Here is a 6,000-nt window from a genome sequence, read left to right on the forward strand (position 1 = left end):
GAGTTACCCAAGGCTGGCTAATACAAGGTTCCATACTCAAGTACGAGTTACCCAAGGCTGGCTAATACAAGGTTCCATACTCAAGTACGAGTTACCCAAGGCTGGCTAATACAAGGTTCCATACTCAAGTACGAGTTACCCAAGGCTGGCTAATACAAGGTTCCATACTCAAGTACGAGTTACCCAAGGCTGGCTAATACAAGGTTCCATACTCAAGTACGAGTTACCCAAGGCTGGCTAATACAAGGTTCCATACTCAAGTACGAGTTACCCAAGGCTGGCTAATGCAAAGTTCCATACTCAAGTACAAGTTACCCAAGACTGGCTAATACAGGGTTCCATACTCAAGTACGAGTTACCCAAGGCTGACTAATGCAAGGTTCCATACTCAAGTACGAGTTACCCAAGGCTGGCTAATACAAGGTTCCATACTCAAGTACGAGTTACCCAAGGCTGGCTAATACAAGGTTCCATACTCAAGTACGAGTTACCCAAGGCTGGCTGATACAAGGTTCCATGCTCAATTATGAGTTACCCAAGGCTACCTAATACAAGGTTTCATACTCAAGTACGAGTTACCCAAGGCTGGCTAATACAAGGTTCCATACATAAGTACGAGTTACGCAAGGCTGGTTATTACAAGGTATTTCAATCTTGTTCACAGTTTTAAGACAATGAAAAAATGTTTTTTGAATTGAATGGTTTGTTGTATTAAATCTTGACAGTGTCAACAAAACATTAAAGGGTGACAGTGGAATTATTTCAGCATAGAACTGACAGTTAACAGTGAAAGTGGTGGAACCATATGATTTCAGCATAGAACCGACAGTTAACAGTGAAAGTGGCGGAACCATATGATTTCAACTCTTGATATCACAGAAAAGTCCTCTTCCCCAAACTCCTACACGGAGATCGTCTCGATTCCAATAGGTTTAACACACAATAAAAATGATCACTCTGATTAAAATGAGATATTCAAAAAGAATTTTGCCACCAACCCTTGTCAGAACTTTATTGTTCTAGTATATAAGTTTTATTTTTTCTCTTTTTTTCTGCATTGCTGGATTAAAAGTCAACTCAACAGGTAATCCATCTTGTGGCAATTTCTGATAGAAACTTAATTATGCTTTGATTGACATTATCTTTTCAAAGTATATGTAAGGCTGTTATTTTACCTATTTACTAAAACAGCAATGTGTAGAAAACAGAACAGGTGAGATTTCTGACTTCTGTCAGCACAATTTTCTTCTCTTGATCAAGCTGCTTTAATTGTATTTCAAAATGAATTGTGCATTATTTACCACTTGAACAAAAAGAACACGGACATTTTAGAATGATATGTACATGTACTTTCTCACAAAGACTGATAACAAATTTTAACTATCAAATTCCAGATGTCTACCCCTATCTCTCAAGTACTAATTGAGAAATAATAATTTTACAAATTCAAAGATGGCCACCTGATGCAGTGTTTTGTTATTAATTGAGTAAGATCTCTTTTGGAATTTCTGAGAAATAGCAGAAGAAATTTAGAGAAATTTAGACAAAATCAAACAGTCAAAATTCAAGATGGTTGCCTTAGCAGTCATCTTAAGCGTTTCATCCATCTCAAAATTATACATGTACAACTAAAGAAGCTATATAAGATATTTACTTCTTGAGAAACATTGATAACAAACTTAACTGTCAAAATCCAACATGGCTGCCTCGGGTGGCAATTTTGTCCTTCCGATCAGCCTCAAAATGAAACATGCACTAGGATAAAGAGAAACCGACATAGGATGGTTTGAATATATATATATATCAAAGAAACTCTTGTCTTTCAATTTTTCTTATATATATATATATTTCTTGAGGAAAAGTATCAACAATTTCAAGTGCATGGTTCTGATTTGATCTCAAAATACAGTTTTTAACACGCACAATGCATTGGCACAATGTATTAATATGTAAATAATGGACCAATTGCAAGAGGAACATACACATGAAATTCGAGAAAGATTTGCTCTGCAGTTCTTGAGAAATTATAGTGATAACAATCGCTAACAGTCAAAATCTAATATAAGATGATGGTGGCCATTTTGTTCTCCTGATCAGTCTTGAAATGAAGCAGGCTTAACCACGGAATTAGATTATCTAAGTCCGTGGCTTAACTAAGGACCAAGGGGAATGACCTATAAAGAAAATGACCTCTTGAGAAAAAGCAATGACAAACTTTACCTAACAAAAGCTAAGGTGGCCGCCTTAAGCTTGTTTCTCCATCAGTATGAAGAACTACCTACATATGTAGCTACCTAGCCGAGTCATCTACTGACATAATTCATCATATAAACTATAAATATTAAGTGTGATGAATGGTTTGTGACATTATTTCTTCCTTTTCAATATATATTATAATTGAGTCGTTCTCGACTTCAAACACGTACATTGTACATATAAACGTAGTTTATGGTTTAATTACTTGAAGCACTAAGGGAGGTAACCAAATGCATCACTATGATAGATGTACAATACGGCGAGTAAGGAAAAAAGGTACATAATGAGGTTAACTTTTAAATATTTAGGAGATTGGGTCCGTCCACCCGACCGACAACCCAGTTAGAAGGCAGACGATCATGTATGTCGTTTGTTGGTTTGAGCACGGACTTAGATAATCTAATTCCGTGGTTTGAGTGAGCGGTTTTACGTCCGCTTCAAATTTCATTCCAGCATATATATATATATAAACAAGTTATGGTTCCTCTAGATCTCCTGCCATCAAGCTGTGTTTAGTCTCTCTTTCACATTACAAGTACCATTGCTGTAAGCCCTTACCCATGAGTACACAATCTTTTCTGGCATGCATATATTGGCACCTTGACAAAACACGTCGTGTAGTAAAATGGCGTCCCGCCTACTACGTGAGAGACGGCACGCTGCGCCTGCATATGCAGTGCTCTATATATATGTCCTATATAGTCTTCAATACATTTTCAGTTGCCCAATATCGCTAACGCAGAAATAACCGGTGAAAATGTTAAGATTTATTTAATCGAGTAATAAAAGAGTAAGTATATTTCATCAATTATATAAGGCCGATATTGTTACATAAAAGATTTTTTTTCCAAACAAATACGGCACTACGGAGACCCCGAAGTGACATGATAAAACATTTACTAATCCTTGCGCACGAATTAACAAACCAATTAGTGAGCACGAATTAATAAACCAATTAGTGAGCACGAATTAACAAACCAATTAGTAGATATGGTAAAAAAAATCCCAACGTAGCCATCTGTTTGTGTTTGTATGATACTGCTCACAAGGAAACCATGGACGAATTAATATTCCTTGCAGAAATTGCAGCTCCAAACGATCGTTCACAGGGGGAAGCTTGCACAGTAGAACTAAGTTGCGATATGGTGCATTTTGTTTCTGACAGCACAACTTTTATAAAACTATATATTGAAATTGATGTTAAAAAATAAGATGTTTTTCGACTTCGGCTTGTAATATATTTGTACTTATTCCTTTCTAACAAACAAAAAAAGGGATCCATTTGTGGATATTTAAGCATTGAACTGTTTTTGTATGGTATTTATGATCTCTTTGAATGACACAGCTTTGCTAGCGCGCATTATGTTGTTTGCTTGCAAAGCTGTGTCATTCAAATAGATCATAAATACCACACAAAAACAGTTCAATGCTTAAATAAAATCGACAGAACTGCTAGCGCTGTTTATGTTATGAATACATATCTAAAACTATTAACCTCGTTAGTATCATTGTGTGAGTTTGAACACAGATGAACTTAGTTTAATATGTTAATGGGCATGTATCGGAGAGAGTTTACTTTGTGTTTTTATAATTATACAGTGATTCATGCGAATGGAAGAGTAAGTGACTGGTTAGTTTGATTTTGCCAATAGGCCCTCCAAGGGATAACTGTTGTGATGGCCACGGCGTATTCTGTTCTCTGATCCTATGACGGTACTCGGGGTCAAACGAGATACGTGCGCTATTAGATTTACATAATTCATAATATTACGGGGATCAGTAAAATGGTATGATTAAATAATATTGCTGAATTAAACGATTTTGTTTTGTTTTGACATGCAAGATTTAAATTAGTACTAATATGAATACCCGGCCTCCTCTGGCGCGCCAACGCAATATATATAAAAAAAATCGCTCTTCGTCAGAAAGCTACGTTATCGCAGCTAGATTAAAAATGTCAAAATGACGGACCAGGATGAATAACTGAGGAAGGAGAACCAACCTACTTCTAGTAAACAGGATCGCATAACATTTTTTTTTTTAAATCGTAATTTTTCAACAATGATGTTGACTTAGAATGTATGATCATGTAACAACCTTTTCTCTATAAAGAATAAATTTTCGACTTCAGATAGAATCGGAATACGTATTGAAAACAGCGGAAAAAATATTTGATTACGTTGTAAAAATGGCGCGTGCTGCCGATAACTACAGCTTCTGTTTCGGACAAAAGGAACTGATTAAAGAAAAGTTGTCTCAACATAAAACGGTCCATTTACAAGCATGCTTTATCTCTGTAAAGAATTGAAAAAATATACTTATCGAGTATCTCAACACGTTCCATATCTGACACATATTCTACATGTACACGTAGTGGTTTTGCCATACAGTTTAGTGTGTGATGGCTAATATGACTTACTAAGTGTTAGCGTATGGAGACAGTGAAAGTGGGAAAGAGAGTATACATACATTTATATGCATGGTCTAAAAAAATAAATTGGCCAAAGACATTGAGTTGTATAATGTCATAAATAAATTCACAAATGTTTCCTTTTTTATTCGCGTGTAGTTCGTCATTGCATATATGCACTTTATGTAAACATTTGAAAAGGGATATTCGTCTCGTGAATATTCCTTTTTACAGAAAGGGTTGTCCCACTGTTGAGGGAAGGTGTTTAGCCCCGTACCACCTGTACCGGTCACATTCCGGTACTAAATTCAATATATATTTATATATATCTCCTTTATGTTTATGCCTGTTATCATTGTTGACATTTGATTGTAAATGTATGACGGGAGAGGGCTGTGATAAATTGTAAAAACTTGTGCCCCATCCCTTGTTTAATTTTATTGGCAACATTTTTGAGGTATGGCGGAAAACTGCCCGTATTTCCCTAAGTCGGCATTTATGAAAACGGGGAAAAAAATTAAGGAGTAAAACATTTCGGGTAGCAAAAATGCATACAAAAGATACAAAACCAATTGAATAAGATTTTTTAAACTGCTGAGAAATTAGGTATTGCTAATATGATACTGCAAATATAGCCATATACACTATATCTATGAAAGTGATGGGGTTTTCCGGACTTAAAAAAATACTTTCAACACTTTCCCATCCGAGGACCAACTTTTGAATATTTTTTTTGTGACCGTGATGTAATTTGCAAAAACAAATCGTATTACGGAAAAGTGGTCCTCCTTTTGGAAAGTGCTCAAAATAATGAAAAACAGGGGTGATCAAGTTTCTCTAAACTGCTACCGGTGTTTCTCGGGTTAAATAAGTTTGTAATTGCCAATATCTATATGTTCTATGTAGCCGAATGTGTAACGCAGTATTGCGACTAGAAAATAAACGGTGCAGGTTCGAATCCTCCTTCAGGTTTTTTTTTTTTTTTAAAATATTTAGGCATGTGATCATTTTCCTTAATAAGGCAATAGTGGTTTTTTTAAATCGATGGAAAATTTTGTTTTCATTTTGATAACATACCTATTGATTTATCAGTTTTGTTAGTAATAATTTCTTCACTATTTAGTGCGAAGCATGTCAACAAATCCCTGTACACGTGTACAGTACAACTACGCTTTGTAGGTAAGACTATTTCTGATGAAATTTATGAATTGTTTTACCTTCCAACTGGCAATAATAATTATATCAAATGCTTAAACGCCAACAAATAATGCCGAAATACAAAATATGTCGTCTGTGTACAATAATCTATTCTTAGACACGGGATTCCGATATTG

The 6,000-nt window shown here is 35.4% G+C and overlaps 1 protein-coding gene across 1 annotated transcript in view; it reads right to left on the reverse strand.

The window, feature by feature from the left end:
- Window positions 1-2,892, reverse strand: part of LOC110460713 (ninein-like protein) — an 85,405-nt gene extending 82,513 nt beyond the window's left edge. Inside the window, exon 1 of the mRNA XM_021513773.1 lies at window positions 2,815-2,892. The gene's annotated coding sequence lies outside the window, so the exon portion shown is untranslated. The remainder of the gene's footprint in view (window positions 1-2,814) is intronic.
- Between the last annotated feature and the right edge of the window lie 3,108 nt (window positions 2,893-6,000).

This window comes from Mizuhopecten yessoensis, unplaced genomic scaffold (genome assembly GCF_002113885.1).
Source record: "Mizuhopecten yessoensis strain PY_sf001 unplaced genomic scaffold, ASM211388v2 scaffold10475, whole genome shotgun sequence".
NCBI classification, from domain to species: Eukaryota; Metazoa; Mollusca; class Bivalvia; order Pectinida; family Pectinidae; genus Mizuhopecten; species Mizuhopecten yessoensis.